A 19,425-nucleotide genomic window follows, 5' to 3' on the forward strand; every position below is an offset into this window, starting at 1 on the left:
GAAATCATCAAATCAAGATAGTGACCATACTTATCACATCCAAAGATTGTCTTTTGCTTATTTGTGATCCATCTCTTTCCTCTTTCATCACTGTCCCTAAAACACTGCTTTTTATACATTGATAGCAGAGTGTGGGGACAGTGAATATTTCTATGGCTGTCCTTTGAATTATAGTCAATGGAGTTTGATCTAATTGAGAGCAAAAATAAAAAAACTAATTAATGCCTTCTGAAACTAACTTTATCTCAACTGCCATTCGACCTTCGCAGTGATCTGAATCATCTTTCCAGCACATGAAATCTTTGCCACTTCCTTATTTAAAAGCTCTCAGGGCTTCCCACTACCCAACTAATACCTTTCAAATTTTAGAACGGAATTTAATGCTTATCGCAACTAGCTTTTGTCAATGTTTCCAGCCCCACTAATGTCTATCTTGCAAACAAATCTCACTAAAAAATAAATCATAGTTTCCTATTTATGTCTTATATTTTTTATAAATCTGTTTTTGCACATTTTGAGTCCATGTCCTACTATTCAATTGGAAAAATCACTTCTATCATGTCTCATTCAAGGTATTTTTTCATATATTACTTCTCTAAAATATTTCTATGCTACTTTTCTCCAAAACAGAATTACCTACTCTATTTTCTCTGCTCCTAAGCACTTTCTTTAAACCATTTATGCAACTGTATACATATTTTAGTGTCTTTTTCTAGGCCATGAACTAGTTGAGAGGATGAGCTCTGTCATGCTTTATTTACTTTCCACTTATTAAAAATATTTATTATTAAGCATTTCTTGCATGTCTTTACTTGGTAGTAGTGATACAGTAGAGATCTTTATATCTCTCTCTTAAAATAATAATGAACATAAAACAAGAATCATACAGTATAAGTTGAATGAAGACATGAATGACAAGCACTCAAGGAAATTGCTTTGAGACAATTATTTTCAGAAGTGATGGGGTATAAGGATTATTTTTCAGTTGCTTCTGATTATTTTCCAATTCTGAATTTCTATTTGAAAGTTTATACTTAGATTGCAACACTTTATCCTATTTATGGTTAATTTAGTTTATTATTTTCACTGTAATTATTATAATAAATACATTCACATAAAATGATTCCTTTTACCAACAATGGAAATTAGATTTGTCTTGGAGGCCAGTAGTTATATTTTAAATGGTTTGCAGTTTTCCTAAAAGTTTTTTACTTTCTTCTTTATATTTCAAACAGAATATATTGGATTGACAGCTTTCGTATTCATTTTGCACTATTAAAGTTAAGTACTGTAATATCTTTTACAATTTTACTGTGAATAATTATTTTAGTAAAGCCATCTATTCAAATCTCAGTAGAAATCATTTAGTCTTCCCATCAAATCCCCGCACTTTTCTTTAAGTATTCCTACTAAACAATCATTAAATTTTTCTGTCACAGTATAGGTAACAGTACTGATTATGAATGCTCTATGATGATTTGCTGTCAAGATTGAAAATCCAGTCAAACTCAAAGAAATGAATGGTGTCAGTGATGTAATGCTATTTAATAAGTGCAGAAGCAGTTAAATCCTTCTACTTGTAATAGACAGGATTTATTTCAAGAAAGAAGACAAGAGTAAAAACTGTACGAAAGTAAGTATGATATTTAGTGAGGAAAATGGGTTTCTTTGGAAGCCTGCTTTTCTCCATGATAAATAAAGGGAAGTTCTAGCTATGAGTCTCTAATTTCTTATAAACCACAGTGCAATCAAAACAAAGATAACCAATCACCTCTTTATATTAACGGCCACTTATTGTTCTTTTCTTTTTTTCAAAGCAGTAACATTCAATGAGATTCTTCAAACTGCTTTCTGAGGATTGATGAGGTGAAAAATTGTCCATAGAAATATTAAGATTCTTTTTGTCTATTTTACTCTAATTCTTTGCAAGTATAGAGCAGATTTTTTAAAAAAGTCTCCATGTTGTGTAATACCACAATAGATTGAATACACAAGCAGATATGAAAATCCAACTTTCTTCTACTAAGCCAGAAATTGAAGAGAGTGGAAACATGTAGTACAATGACACTGTTATCACTATTTAAAAAATTATATATATATATATATATATATATATATATATATATAGCTATTTCTCCATAAAAAATGTTAAATATAATGAGGTAAGTATTGTTATTTCAAACAAATTAATTAAAATATTTAAAGACTGTTTCATTCTAATGTCTAATATGTAAATATCAACAGATACAACTGATAAAAAAAAGGTTGGGGACACTTTGATACTCAAACATTTTTAAGGATGTAAAGAAGTCTTAAGACCAAATAGTTTAAGAATCAATGATCTAAGGAATTCGACTTGCTTTTAGTTTTTCCTGGGACTTTGTAGTGCTCTTCCACTTTTTGCTTAGTGAATTCTGTGCCTTATGTTGTGTCATATAAACATGATATTTATAGGTCCATGAAATATTCTCCCACCTACACTTTCTTTTTCATGACACCCATTACACAGCTCTAGTTAGAACATAGTAGGTAATGAATAAAAGTTGCTTGTGACATTATAATTTAATTAGATATTAATGTTGTTTTAATATCTGTATGTCCATCCACTCAATTATACAGCTATGTGTTCAAGTGTAACATCCACAAATATTTCTAAGTTCTTTTGTATTTCTTTATCTTAGGAGAAGTTTAGTATGTTAGTCCTTTGGGACTGCTATAGCAAAATATCACATACTGAATAGTTTCTGAACAGCAGAAATTTATCTCTCAGAGTTCTGGAGGCTTAAGTCTGAGATCAGGGTGCCAGCATGGTCGAATGAGGGATCTCTTGGGTCAGAGGCCTCCTGTTGTAGTCTCACATTGTGAGAGAAACTAGGGAACTCTATGAGATCTCTTTAATAAGAGATTTCATTCATGAGGGCTCTACTCTCATAAATAAACACTTCCCGACCTCTTCTCCCAAAACCTGTATCTACTAATACTATCACCTTTGAAAGTTAGGATTTCAACATATGAATTTTAAGGGAACACAAATATTCACACCACAAATATTCGCATTTAGTTAGATGTCAAAAGTAGAAGTTGCTTGCAAGTTATTTCCTTTCATTCCTTTACTTTCCAAAGTCTCAGCTCATGATAGAATTGTGCTAAGGCACAGAAAACAAAGAATAAGTATATCTAGAGAGAGCCAGTTGGGAAATAAAAAAAAAAAAAAAAGAGCTGTTGAGAGAAAGAGAGAGAGCGAGACAGAGAGAGAGAGACAGAGAGACGGAGACACAGAGAGACACAAAGAGAGATTCTCAATCAAGGCTAGCAAGTTAGGACTTGGAGAAAGAGAAAATCTTAGTACTTCTTGAAGTCTAGGATCAAGATAGTGCTATAGTAAGCATAGAGATGGCAGACTCTTATCACTAAAGTAGACAGACCCGATAAAGTCGCTTACAGTTTGATCAGTGAGAAGTCCAGTGGTATCTGTCTTAGAGATTTGCAAATCTGCTCCATTTTTTAGTAAACGTGAAGACTGACTCAATTTCCAGAAACCTCTATCATAAAAGCCTAGGAGGAATTTAAGGTCATTTAAAATTTCAGCTAAAAAACATAAAAGTGAATATTTATTGTTCAGTGGAATTTGTAAAAGAGGTTCATAATGCTTATACATTGAAATTAGGTTAAATCTCCATTTCTATATACATACCTCCTTCTGCTTGATTGATTGACAAATAATTTTAGAATAAAATTGTCTATCCAGTCATGTCACCTTAATGACTTAAAACAATTCAAGAAGAACACAATAGAAACTCCTTTAGGCGACAGCACACACACTGTAAATTCATTGTTAACCCTGAGGGACAGACATAAAGCAATATTACTTGCCCAAGGTTACAGAGCTGCCTGTGGCTTTTTGGTAGTCTTCTGAGTTACTCTGAAAATTTAAATGTTTTGAAAGGACTAAGATTTTGTAATTAGAGAACAGAAGGCTTGCTTCATGGTTTACTCCAATATGCAATGTATTACAAAAAAGGGGGAGAGGCTATTGAATATTATAAATACAAGCTTGTAAAGAGTCAGAGGAAGAAAGAGCATCCCTGTGACAAAATCCAAAATCCAAGTGCAAAACTGAACTCCTATTATCAATTCTCAGGCACCCTCAAGCTAGTCTTTTGAGATATCACTTCCGTTTTAGAAGCTTTGTACATTTAAAGTAGAAAGTTGAACCTTCAAAGCTAACATCAGCAAACATTGCAGAAGCTACCTATGGCATGTTCCTGGAGGTCTCTATTAACACCAGAGACACTTGACTGGATAGATGGTCATTACCTTTTTACATTGCAAGTTATCTCTATTTTCATTAAATCATGAGGCACTCTTCTTGTACAACATAAGAAGTATTTTTTTTTCTTTTATAAAGTGTCATATCCTCCTCCATTTAATTATATTCTCTGTTCTAAGCCATGAAATATAAAATTTAAGAAAAAAATAGGTTTTATTTTTTGGTTTTTGTTTTTCTAGTTTTAAAGATCAAGCTTACAAATTATACCTGGATGACTTAACTGAATTATTAATTTTAGGGAAAGAGTCCAAATCCCATAACTCAGCCTGAGCTGACTTTTCATGATACTCTTGGAATAAGAAATCTTCAGATTTTCCCATAGAGGAGAATTTTTTTTTCTAATTTATTGCTATCTTCAGGATAATCTACACTATCAAGTCATCAGTCAATAAGCTATAAAATGCACATCGGATATATAAAATGATTTCCATAAAGACTAAAATTGGGGTGGGATTCAAACAATATAAGTGTAAACTATTGAAATATAAACTGTTAGACATGTCGGTGATATGTACAATAGTGGGGTGCTGAAGCCAGTTTATACCTACTCCAGAGAGCCAATAGTTAAATGTTCAGGTCCTTTGTGAGCTAGCCGCCAACACATAGGTAGCTTGAAATCAGTCATAGAGGAAATATTTACACCATAAACCCCAGCAAATGATATAAATCACCCCCTCTCCCTTGGAGAACAAATCTTTAATATTTTTGAGCACATGCTTGTATATGAGGTTAGTGTTAGCATCTCCATTTTGTAAAACATTCAAAAAATACAATCTCCGTTAGGAGCAAATGTATCTTCAAATAAAACTATAATGATTATGTTAAAAGGAGATCAATTAAATACCTTTTTAGTCAGACCATATATAATTGACTCTTTATTATAATTAATTTAGTAATATAAAATGGAGAAGTTTTGGGTTTTGTCAAAATATTAGCATACAATCCTTTCTGTCATATCAAGATTATTCTAAAGAAAATAACATCTAGAAAGATATTATTGACTCTGAACACATCAATTGTCTTATTCAAAATGTCCCTAGGTAGATCTTATTTTCTAGTTTAAATATATACAGAAATATATATTTAAAAATATATTTACTAATGAAAATTTTATATTTACTACTTTTGAGGTTATTTCTTTACTTCTTAATATTTTCTTATACATCTAATATGTGCTAAACATTACATTGGACATATTATTATGTAATTTAATTCTCACAACCATTGATGTTATTTCCTCCATTTTATAGATAGAGAAAATTGAGATACTATGAGATTAATATTTTCTGATGTTAACAGCTAATAATTGGCAGAGAGAATCTTATTCAGGCCTGCAAATTTCTTCCTCTAATGAAGAAACTTTCTTTATACATCAAAATTATAAATTGTTTTTCTATACAATAAATATCTAGAAAACATTCCATTATTAATACTATCATGTTTTATAGCCCCAACCAAATCTAATCAACAAACACTTTTATATTAATTACTCTTCACATCTGCTTATCAGATTTTAGTATTCATTTGTTGGAGATAGTTTCTCCATATGTCTGCTTATAAGCATTATTTTTTTCTTTTCCTCAAAAAAGTAAGGTGTGCACCTATATTTCAAGGTGAAAAAATTTACAAATTTAGCTTGTATAATTTGAGGGTATCACATTTTACTAAAATGTTCTTTTTATACACAACCATGACAGCAACAAAAATGTTGTTGCATGGAATTTCTATACTTCTAAATCTTAAAATCTAATAACTATCCTGGGTGTTTGCAATAGTACAATACAAATCATGAAATATAAGCTTCGTGGACCATAGCTTGAGAATGAAGTTGTAGATTATATTATTTAAATACAGTTGTGTTCCTTTTCAACTTAATATAATAAATGTGTTAAATGCAGAACAGGATTGAGGTATTTTGTTGAATTCTGAAACACAAAAAAGTAAATAAGATTAGTTTTCTTAGTAATATCATTCATAGCCTTCTTTTAATGAAGATAAACTTAATATGCTATAAATGCCTTGTGATTACTCCAGGTATGCCAATCTTTTACTATCTTTAAAATTACAAGATTACTTTCTAATATTTCAGATTATTTACAAGTTCTTTTTTATTCTTTCTTGACAATCTTAATGATTTTCTCCCTTATGAGGTCTATATCTTACTATCTAAAACTAGCTTGATTCTTTCTCAATGTTACCTGTTTTCATTTTCTGTGATATTTGATGTGATCTATATTTTATAGCCCAATCATGGTCTCAGTCTTGCCTATCACCCTCCCACCGCCACCACACACACACAATCATTAGACTTTTGGTATTTAAACTGGCGAGTGGCATCCAGGTAATCTTTGTATAAAAGAGAGACAAAAAATTTGTTAAGCTCTATAATGTTAAAGGTATTAAATTTGTAGTAGCAATAATCACCATGATGATGAGATTTTCTTAAAGATGGTCTATGGCTTTGAGCAGAGAGAAAATTGTATGAAATTTACTCATGTTCAGATATTCATAATTATTATGAAAATGAAAATAGTTTTCTTTAAATTAATAAATATGTTGTGCAAGATTAGCATTATAGAAACTGAATTCATAAAAGGCTGCAAAATTTAGAAAAAAATGAAGAATCAAGAAACCTTTAAAATTCATAACAGATGCAGTGAAATTGAGGAAGTGAACAAGACAGAGGTAAAACATAAAAATTTGGTTATTGGATTTTAAGATTTTAGAAACATGAAAATTCCATGATAATAAGATTTATGTTGCTGCCATGGCAGCGGATTGATAAAAAATATAAAGAGAAACTGAGGAATTATGGAGAAAGTATGAAACTTGGTGACTAGTAAGATCATCTACATGCCCATTTAACTTTTCCAACATGAGAGAAGCATATGGAATTTCGAAAAAGACTATGATCAAGATATAAAAGACCCAGTTAAGTTTAATCAGTAGCTTTAAATCAATTTAGGGTATAGGTGTTGACCTGAAAAGAGTACATAGGTCACTTCTGCCTTGGGATATGACAGACCAGACAAATGTTTCAAATGAGACAGTAAGAAAACAAGGAATAAATACAAAATTTTATTTTAAAAATGTGAAAAAAGGCATCCAAGAGCTCTTAAAGGAAACAGATTTGAGGGGCTAAAATCCCAGAGGAAGGTAAGCTCAGAGAAGTCAGTCAAATATTCATTATTGATTTTCCCCTTGAGGAATTTGCTAGCTTGTAAGAAGTAGCTAAGAGACTGAGAAACTAAGTGAACTTTCTACAGTAATAAAAAATCAGAATCTAAGAGAAGCTAGGAAGAAGCCCTAACAAACAGTCAAGCACTCACTAGGATGCCCTAAAAAGCTACTCCCTTAAAGTATGAACTGGACGTGAACCTGCTCTCAAAAGATAGAACTCAGGTTCAAATCAGGTCAGACCCATAGTGAATCAGGGTGAATTTATACTTGTTCTAACAATTTGTCAAAAGCAAAAGTAAATCTGCTAGAAGATAACATTATTCGGGGCCACTAGACTTTTTAACATAAAATGTTAACATTCCAAAAAAAATTTACCAAGTATATCAGCAAAAAACAATGAGTACAAACTCAAAAGTAATAATATAAATTTCTACATCTGCATAAACCCCAGTAGTTTATGTCATCTGAGTATTCTTACTGCAACACAGGGAAAACAACACAGAAAACTCTCAAATATTATATTTTAAAAACACTGAAAAACTGCAGAAGTAATAAAGACTAGATAAACTAAAATTCCAGTGAGGAAAGTGCTGAAGAGAGCCAGACATCATCTTCTCAAAAGTGGTGCCGAACAGAGGATTATGCTGAGCCTGACCACTGAGACTTTACCGAGGGAAAGCAAAACCATCAGAGAATTAGCCGACCTGTGACCTATGACCCTTGCATGATTGAGTGAAAACTAAAATAGCCCTAAATGCAACACCATTTTTGCCCATGAGATTTCTGGTGTGGTGTAGGTAGTGAGCAAAAATAAGGACAAAAGCTAAGAGATAGATAGAATACATTTTTTTTTCTGCTGCCTTGGGGTGCTAGTCTGTTATAAATAAAAACACTAACCACATCCTCAAGAAAATGAAGAGATAAGCTCAACTCTCTGAAGTATAGAACTTTAGAGTTGAAAAGTTGGGGATCTGCCAAGCTCCCAATCAAAAATCCAGAAAAAAAAGACCAAACTAAAAACAAAACAAGATGGGATAAAATAGCAGTTAAATCTCAACTCGATTCAATCCCTGAATGGATTGAAATAACAGAAACATTTTTATATATACTGACAGAGAAAATGGGGAACTGTCTCTGGTGGAAGATAATGTCTGAAGTCTGCATAGTCTTTTATATGTAATGCTAAACGTACAACTTTAAAATATTAGATAGGGAAAGAGGCAGGAAGTGTGACAAACAATAAAATCCAAATCATGTATATTTCAGATATTGAAATCATAAAGCTTTTAAGAGAAAAAATGAGAATATGCTCATGACTCGAAAACAGGTAACAGTTTCATAGTTCATAGAGAGCAATAAAAATAAAATAAGAGACAGCTAATAAGTCAGATTTAACATAAATTAAACTTTTGTTTATTTAAAAACAATGTGAAGAATCTAAATATTCAAGGCACAGACTAGAAGAAAATATTTGCAAAATACACATCAGACAAAACTATGATATATATGGCATAAAAATATCTTTTACAGTCCGGTAAAATAAATAAATAAAATCAAAAAATTGAGCATGCACTTAACAAAAGTGTGTTTGTGTAATATATACATATATATATATAAATATATATATATATATATATATTTATGAAAGGCCAATAGTTCATTAAAAAGTTCTTGACAACTTTATCAGTAAGAAAATGTAAACTAAAACCAAAATGAGATACCAGTAGACACCCACCATGATGTCTAAATTAGAAAGAATGACATCACCAAATTTTGGTGATGATTTGGAGCAATATTGTTGGTGGGGCTATAAAATTACACGACTATATTGGAAAAAAGTTTAACAGCTTCTTACATATTAGAGCTGAAACCAGAAGTCTTCTGACAATGTCTTATGAATTTAAATACTCTAAAACCTGACAATTTTATTCCTTGTTAAGGTTTACCAAAAAGAAATTAAAACATATGTTCATAAAAAGAACAGTACAAAATCGTTCATTACAGATTTATTGCTAATAACCCCAAATCAGAAACACCAGAGATGTTGACTACACAATGAATAAACAAACTCTTATATTTATTCAAAGGAATAATACTCAGCAAATATAAGAATAAGCTACTAATATGCCAAACAATAGGGATGGGTCTTAGACACACTAAGCTGAATGAGAGAAGCATTAATTACATAAAAGAGTATATACTGAATGATTCGATTTATTCAAATTTTCAGAACAGAAAAAAATAAAGCTGGGCTTCTGGTTTCTAGTTTTACAAGTACAGAGCTTAGCAGTCCTCACTTTATTCTAATAAGAAGTAAAAACCTAAATAGAATAAAAAGTAAACAACTCTCATTGGATCCATAAGTCATAGGGGAAACCTTTGCTCCCAAAATCTTTGCTCCTAAAACGGCATATAGAAGGAGCCATACCTTAACGGGTCAGAGACTCATGGTGGAACTGCAGCTGGAACCACAGCCAGAGTAGGCAAACAGGAACTGTAAGTGACAAACTGGTGGGGGCTCAGTGTGGAAAAGTCTAAGAGTTAAAAACTCCAACAAGATCTAGTCATGGGCAGGGTGGGAGGGACAATACTGTGAGACTTAACTCCAGGAGCTCAACCCGATTTCCACAGTAGAATATAAAAAAAATGTCCTCATGCTTACATCAGGAGGCGAGGAAAAAGAACTATTTTGAAATATGTCAGAGCACTTTGTTCTTATCAAGGCCTGCCCTCATGAGAAACTAGTTAACAGAGACTAACCTGCTAGGATATTATCAGAACCTCACTGACTTGGGGGAAGGGAAATACCTAATTTCAGTCCACTCATAGCCTGTTTCACTTAAGCGGGGAGAAAAAATCTGAGAAATGCTAGTAAAGCTCACAGTCCAGAGTTACAGGCTCACTAAAAGACTTGAGATTTAATCTTAGGACTATGGAATGCCATCTCCCCACGCACACACCTCACCACCACAATAGTAAAGACCTATTTACAAATGTTTCTCTTATTAATACAGCATTTCTGGCTATCAAAAAATTATAAGGCATATCAAAGACAAAAAAATACAGTTTGGAGAAATAAAGCAAACATTGGAACTAGACATGACAGTGATGATGGAATTATCAGACTGGGAATTTAAAACATTTATGATTAATATGCTAAAAAGCTCTAATAAATAGATGGCATGAAATAACAGATGTAAGGAGAGAGATGAAAATCCTAATAAAAAGCAAAATTGTGCTAGAAATCAAAAGAACTGTAATAGTAAATATTTTTGATGGGATTATTTTATAGACTAGATGAGGTTGAGAAAAGAACTATGAGCTTAAGGATATCTAAGTACAAACTTCTAAAATTAAAATGTAAATAGAATAAAGACTGACAAAAAAAAAAAAACAATGAAAGATAATAACCAAAGTGTGGAACTACTATAGAAGGTGTAACATACCAATAATGAGAATGATGAGAAGAAAGAGAGAAAGGAACAAGAGAAATATTTAAAACAATAATGACTGAAAAATTCCTCAAATTAATGTCAGTAACCAAATCACATATCTAGGAATCTGAAAAAACATTAAGAAGGATAAATACCAAAAAAAAAAAAAAAAAAAAAAAAAAGTACCCCTTGGCATATTATTTTCAATTACAGAATCAAAGATAATGAAAAAGTTCTAAAAGAAGCCAGGGAAATGAAACTCCTCATATCTACAGAGAACAAAGATAAAAATTACATCTAACTTTCCCCAGAAACATGCAAGAAGAAAAGAGGTGCTTGAAGCCTTGAGAAAAAAAAAAAAAACCTCACCAACCTATATTTTATACTCAAAAGTGCACTTAAAATGTTTGGATTCTATTGTTTGTACAGGATACCAAGGTGGTGTACAAATCTCCAAAAGTTAAAGGACAAAGTCAGCACAGCATGGACTATATAACGCTAATATACCTTAAAGCCTAGTATTTTTCAAATCAGATGTGAAATGTAACTGAAAATCTTACAATATGTAATGAAAAAAGTAATTCACTTGAAAAATCTGAGAAGAGAAACTAATCACATCCATGCATGTCCTTGGTGTATTGCTGTTATGGAATCAGCTACTATGAGGAGAGATGAAACACACCCTTAAATTATTATGCAATTAAAACCCAAAATCAGAGACTCACTCTCCTGACTGATTTTGTGTTCACCAAAGAAGAATAAATATGACTTTTCCTAAATATTTTTAATTTTAGTCTCTAACATTTATCTTTACATTGTAAATTAATTAATTGAAAGATCTAATTTGTATATCAGTCTTCTGCCAGTGGGGGTACTGTAAGTCAAATTTTCTGAATTTACTCGAAATCATATTAACTCTAGAAAATGGATAAAAATTACTTTCTGGATGTGAAAAGAAAAAAAAGAACACCTAACCAGAATAAATTAATAAAATAAATTAATGTAAGTAAGAATTTTTACCGCTTTAGTTACATAATTTCTAGTTATATAATTTTTAATTATATAATTTTATAGATATATAAATATTATTGCTCTTTTTAATTTGTTATTAAGAAGAGATGTCATCATCTATTATGAAATTATAAAAAATAAAATAATAAAGTATTTCCTAAATACTATGGAAATTGAAAAAGAAACAATTCAGCCTAAAAATGTAAACAAAGAAACCAGTGAATGTACTAAGTTAAAAACTGAGCTATAATATTTTTAAGTTGTTCGGATCTTATTGTACATATATCACACAAAATAACTGATTTTACCTAGCTTAAAAGAAAAAGGGTGTCTAAAAACAATGACATGTAACTGGATGAAATGAGACATTCTTTGTAGAAATTTTTCTATTTCCTGTGTGTGTATTTGTGATAAATGTACATGCGTATTTGTATTAACTCTACACATATGTATGTATACAAAATGTAATTTATATTGTTTAAGAAATAGGATACCTTACACGTATAAACAATCTTCTAATTCCCAAAATTTTCTTTACAAACCAAATACGTCTTTGGTCAGGCACCATGAATCATTCATTATTATACTTATGATCAAGTACAGTCTGAACACATGATGCTCAGAAAAATATTTCTTGATCGATGACTTTTTCAGAATATTTTTACTAGCTTTTTATAGAACTTTCTGATCAATACTGCTTCCATTTGTGTTTCTCTAGCAAACACATAATGGTACATTTAAGAGAAGTAAATATATTCAAATGACATAATACTTTTAAATTCTTTATTTTATTAAATACCTTCTCTTTGGGGTAGAATAAGATGAATGTAGCAATATATAAAAGTTTATCTTTTAAATACACATATTTAAAATACTATAATATAAAGTCACACTGATATAAAGTACTTTTCTTGAAAACACAAGACCTTATGATGAAAAATATTTCTCTACCACAGTGTTCTTTATTTTAAAGAAGATGGAATCCTGGTCATAGGGAAGTGTGATTTTCTATCACTTTTTTGAGTTTAGAATTTTAAGTTATGCTGCTGCCAAAGATTCTAGACATTTCTAAAGAGAATTCTAATTTTTCTAAAACAAAATATTCACCATTATCAATTAGTAATGCTATCATAATTTGCTTTAATGTTATAGTATATACTCTTGTTCATATTATTTTGTGTAATGAATTATCAGTAGTGATAAAAAATTTGGACAGTATAAGAAGACAACTTTTTGTGACCAGTAGGAAATAACTTCATTTATAATGGATGTCATTGTGTTACAGTGAGGAAAACATGGAAATTTCAAGAACCGTGTTTGACTATCAGCTCCAACTCTAACTTGCAATATCAGTTATATCATATTGCTATTGTTATGAGGATCATTGTGTTTATTCTATTCTGTAAAATGGATAATAAGTGTGAGTCATAGACAACAATAATATTAAGTAGAAAAATAGAATGTTTCACAATTTTAAGCTATAAAATAATGTGAAAAACATAAAATTTCTACACATTGAATTTTTACTGTCATTATATTACAATTGTCTTTGTTGCTCTACCTTATAAATACACTTTTTATAATGAGGACTATAATAAATTATTTTTGCATTTTATTTTCTTTGGACTACCAGAGCTCATAACTTCTAGATATATTATATTGGCGTATTTACTCTAGATTTCTGGTAATAATAAGTCTCACCTGCCCTATGTGATTTATCTCCTTAAGCTTAATTGTGGTCATAGTGATGGGTCTTTATACTTTTAAATAAGCTTTCACTCATTTCTTGAACAAATAAATTTTTAGTGACTTCAGTGTAATCAATATCTGCTCGGTAATGGAGATACAGTAGTGAGTAGGAGACCCTTAAATTATTTTTTAATAAAGATCGGATAAAAGATATTAAATGAAAACTATATTTGATTGTAAGCACTTTTATAGTAGAGAATAAGTCCCAAACATATTTATTACTTCTTGAACACTGTGTTTGGTGGTAAATAATTTGATTGTTGGATGGCTGGAAGGCTACTGGGAGAAAGGAGGTAAAGCAACTAGTTTAGCCCTTCAGGTGCAGGAAGAGGGCCACCTGAGTAAATAACCTAATGATAGTTGGTAAGTTAGAGACCTTAATTCATAAGAGGATGTCTCTGGCTAAAGATATCCTCTCATAAATAAAACCCGAGACCTATAAGGCTTGGCTCCATGGAAAATATCATTGTTACATAGTATAGGATATATGACAATCTAGAGTACAAAATGACAATATCAGAACATAAATTCTCCTCCTATGTCAGTGATTCTGTAAACCTCAAATAGAGACTATATCTATTCTGAGCCAAAGGGCCACATCATGCATGAAGAATTTGGGAAATTGCCCTTTACCTCCCAGACCTCTTTGTGCTTTATCTGAGACTTTGATTGCCTGTATCCTTGATAGTATTAGGCTTAATGCATAAGTACAATGTGACTACCTAATCCTTGGCACAGGCTCAGCTATATAATGGGCAGATGGATGAAAAGAAAATCAGTTAGTTAAATTTAGATGCTTCTTTGTTCATAAAGCAAGCCTATCTTGTGTGTGCGTGTGTGTGTGTGTGTGTGTGCATGTGTTTTTCAATATATTTATTCATTATATTTATTTTAAGTCTTTTGTCCTACTAGTTTATACATTCAGGAGTACATTAAGGGTAGATACTGCATGGAAAGTCAAGTCCAGTGACATTCCTCTAGATGTCCTGAGCAAATTTATTTGAGACAAAAATGAAAATAAGATATTTTCTACCTGGACAAAATTCAGACATTAAAAGATAAGAGTTTTCTTGAGAAAATTGGATATTGTTGCATGTTTTACTTAAAAAAACAATAAACAATTAGTACCTCCATATTTGTCTATCTCTCTTTTCTAACTTAGGTGCTGGCAATAGTCCTACAGTGCTAAGGTTAACATGGTAGTATGTTATCATATACAGCCAATTTGTAACACAGTGAAGATTTCACATACTAAAATGATGTCATCTAGAGCTCATTTCTCTTGATAACTAAAATATTATGAACCCAGTCTGATCTCTTTAACTTTTAACATTGGATCATCTTAAACGTATTGCTTCCAACACCCTGAACATATATTAACCATGAAAGATATGCCCTTCTCTTTATTTTTAAATTTGTATACACCAAATACTGTGTCAAAAATATTTATATTATACACTATTTTCCTTTCTAGATAACCTCGTTTCTAAAATGTCATTATGGCATTTTCTGTTTTTGTTTTTTGTTTTTTTTTTCTACTTTTATTACATTACTAGTAATATCTAAGAATATTAAGACATTGACATGTTTCTAAATATAGAATGTTCTACTTAAGCTATTGTGCAGTCTGTGTAAAGACAGCTATCTACCTTTCTTATCTATGTGTTTTTAATTCTCTCAATATTTGTAATACTTGAATAATACCAGACTCGATCTCTATTAGAATATATGTAAAAGAAAATTTTCTTGAAAATACTCTTTCTTTATAATATAAAGTAACTTTTCTTATTAGCTACAGTGAATTAAAGTTATAATTAATCTTTCCTAAAACAATCTTTCTGAATCATTTCAAACTATTTCTCAATTAAAGGTTATGGATTTCCTCCCTTCTGAATTCTCAGCTTGCTTCGCCTTTTGTATGCTGTATATGGCTGCCGATTTAAGAACTGTCTAATATTATGCCAACTGTTTTAATACAAAAGAGGAATTTTAACATGTGAATAGCTTTAGTAAAAATTATATTAAACACAGTTAGTCATTATTAGAATAAATGTGGTTTTTCTCAGCATGAATAATTTCTGGTACATGAGTAGAATGAATTCAGTTTTTATTGTTTAAATTTTTAGTTTCTTGTTTTGAGTCTTACCAGCCTCCTATCTCCCCATACCTTTTATTAGAGGGGATTTCATATAAATGTGAAGTGCTGCACGAAATTGTAGTTTTATTTATATAGAAAGAGAAATATAATTTTTCTTCAATTATCTTAAATAGAAGAAACATCAGTTGGTATGTTGGGTAGTTAATTCATCTTCAAAAGAATGTTCTAGCCTTGAAATTAAAATTTTAATTAATGGCTAAAGCATAGAGCATTTTTCAGCATAATTAAAAGAAAAGATATAAACATGAAAACTAAGATAATTTCAAAATTAGCAAGATTTATAGGAAATGTTCTATCACACAAAAAGATATCTGAAGTTTCATATATCTTCATAACTGGACTCTAACATATAAGTTATCTTGTTTTTCAGTATCACTAACTTTCTCCAAAAATATCATTACTTGTAAAATTTCTAAGAAGTTTTATAAAGTGCACATGCTACCATGAAGAAAGTTAATTATAGTTTCTGATCTATCATCAATAGTTTAACAAAAGTGCCATTTAAATAATAAAATTGATCATTTTGCTGTGGACTAGTCTTGGCTACTGGTTGCTCATATATGCAAATAATATTCTACTTATATGGTTTGCATTAGCTTATAATTTATAACTAGTGAAAATGTACAGTCATACTATTGATTCCTATCTTTGTTGATAATAAATGCATCATATTTTATTTGTCTCTTCTTATAAGTATTAATTTGTTTCTTTATTCATATATATGTTTATGTATATATACATATGTGTGTGTGTGTGTGTGTGTGTGTGCGTGTGTGTGTGTATACACACCTATCTCCTACCAAACCACTGACATTTTTGCTTGGTATGAGGGGTTAAATGGTGTACAATGAGACTTCAAACATATTTTTTAAATGATTAACGAATTGATTTATCAACAAACAAAATACATGGGCGAAATATAAAGTTTAGCTAGCCAAACATTTCTCGATAGTTCCTAATATTTAAAATGAGAGTGTAGGAAAATAGGCATGTGATCCAGTGTCTAATGGCATCTCAGGCATAAAATTCCATGACCTCTTTAGTCTGATATCAAAGGCATAAGACTGTACAAATTAACATTAAAGTGTGTACTGTATTTTAATAATTTAAAAATTTGTTTGATTTAAAAATTTAACTTAATACAAACATTTTAAAAGATATTATAAATCTATTTTAGTATACTAAGTAGGTGAGTAACATAAATTAATGTTTAATCCTGCAAATGAAAGTGCATTCAATAAGTAAAGTAGCATCTTTATAGCAAATTTTACTTTCTGTTTCTCAGAACAGAATAGGATTTTCTAAGCAATTGTTTTCCCTTAGTTGGTTTAGAATGGCATAGTGAAAGATGTTATCATTTTCATATTTTTTCACATACAAAGCCAAGAGTAATTGACTCTGTTTTGTGGAAGATGATGTATTCGCCATCTCTTATTTTGTTATCACCGTTGTCTGATAGTTTGTTTTGTAAAAAAGGCAAAGTGCAGCTGTCTCAAATGTGAATTACAGTATAGAGGGTCATAGAGACTTCATCTTGGGTAAAAAATGCATTTAATAAGGTTGAATAAGATTTCTTTAGCTTTCCATTTGTGTTCTGATGCTCAGGCAGATACCATATTTATAATTCTGGATGGTTATTCAATATTTTTTCAGCCAGGAAATCTGATTCTAACCATGCAAAAGGTATGCATTGCTTACATTGCATCAGTTCTTTTAGAATATCAAAGTTTATTTAATATAATTTTCTCTCATTTTTTCTCTCTCTTACTCCTTCTGTTGGACGGGCCAAATATTTTCAAATTTACTTTTTCTCTCATTTATTTTTTCCAGAAAAATCAAATGAAAATGCATTGAGAAAATATAAAAATAACCAAAATAACAATGGAAATAGTATTATTAATTATCTTCCTAGTTGAGTGACCTTGTAAAGGTTAATTATTCATATTGTACTGTAATCTTCTCAGCAATTGATATTGATAATTTCTGTTAGCTGCATCTTAATCTATATGTTTATAGATATTTATCTATAATAGATAAAATTGTGTATGCAAAGATAATATGTAATATAATCTAATATTTATAATATATAAATATATGCATATATAATATTCTACAGTATGGTAGTTATTTTTGTTACTCATTAACATACTTTGTAATATCAAAATAAACATTTTTTTCATTAGAAGTAATCTCTATGAGGACAGTGACTGTATAGTCACTCAGTACACATATTTGGTAAACAATTGATCCTTAAAGGTGATTTCTCTGAATGGAAATTTTCCCTCCTCTACAATCCAAAGGCATCTGTTGTAGTTCAAATGTTCATCAACTCTTAACTACAATAATGCTTCATACTAACACTTTTCCAAAAAACTTTTTCACTGACATTTCTAATGACAGTAAATGTAGCAACATTAAATCTGAAAATAGTACTTTCTTTATTACAGATCTTCATTAGCACATGGTCATTTTTACGATTTAGCTCAAAGTCCTTAACAAAGTTCTCAAGGTCCTCTGAAATTTTTCCTTTTCCTTATTCATGAACTTTTTTTATTCATGAACTTTTTAATACATGTGTTTAATATCTTACCAGGTAATGTGATTATCTTATGCCATTTACTACATTATAGTGACATAAAAATACATCACACTATTTCACACATTTTTGCCTTTCTTTTATTATTGAGATAAAATTCACGTAATATATGTTGCCATTTTAACCATTTTAAAGTACGTAATTTAGTGGCTTTTCATATATTCCCAATAATGAGTATCATCACTATGTAATATCAAAACATTTTCATCACCTCCAGATGAAAATGCATTCTCATTAAGAAGTCACTCCCCTTCTATGGCCATGCCACCCTGAACAAGCCCAATCCCGTCTGATCTCGGAAGCTAAGCAGGGTCGGGCTTAGTTAGTACTTGGATGGGAGATCACCTAGGAAGACCAGGTGCTGTAGGTGTAAAAAATAAAAAAATAAGGAATTGTAAGTTGACAAGGTCCTTGCAATCTGTGAGGTCGACCAAGGGTTGCCTCATCTAAAAAAAAAAAAAAAAAAAGAAAGAAGAAGTCCCTCCCCCAGCCCTTGCCAACCACTAGTATGCTATCTTTATAGATTTGTCTATTCTAGATATTACATAGAAATGATATTATACAACATATGCCTTTTTGAGGCTGACTTCTTTCACTTAGCATGTTATCAAGGTTCGTCCATGTTGTATTAGCATGTATCAACATTTTCTTCATTTTATGACTGAATAATATTTCCTTATAAGTACCTGCCATATTTTGTTTATCCATTTAGCAGTCGATGATCATTTGAATTGTTTCCACTCTTTGTCTTCCTTAATGCTCATTCAGGGAAACTCTGCCCAACATTTTTTGGTTAGATATCTCATATATTTATAAAGATAGAGATGTAATTTTATATGTAAAATCTCATGCAATATCTCATGAAGCTTTTCTTGAGCCCTCTCAATTCTACTATTTTTATGCATTGTATTATGTTGAAGTTGCATAATTTTTCTCTAAAAATTGGTTAGAAATGGGAAAATATACG

At 30.6% G+C, this 19,425-nt stretch overlaps 1 pseudogene; it reads left to right on the top strand.

Annotated features, from left to right (window-relative positions):
* Positions 1 to 18,709: 18,709 nt before the first annotated feature.
* Positions 18,710 to 18,828, top strand: LOC120583409 (uncharacterized; annotated as a pseudogene).
* The last annotated feature ends 597 nt before the right edge of the window (positions 18,829 to 19,425 follow it).

This window comes from Pteropus medius, unplaced genomic scaffold (genome assembly GCF_902729225.1).
Source record: "Pteropus medius unplaced genomic scaffold, Ma_sr-lr_union100, whole genome shotgun sequence".
Classification (NCBI taxonomy): Eukaryota; Metazoa; Chordata; class Mammalia; order Chiroptera; family Pteropodidae; genus Pteropus; species Pteropus medius.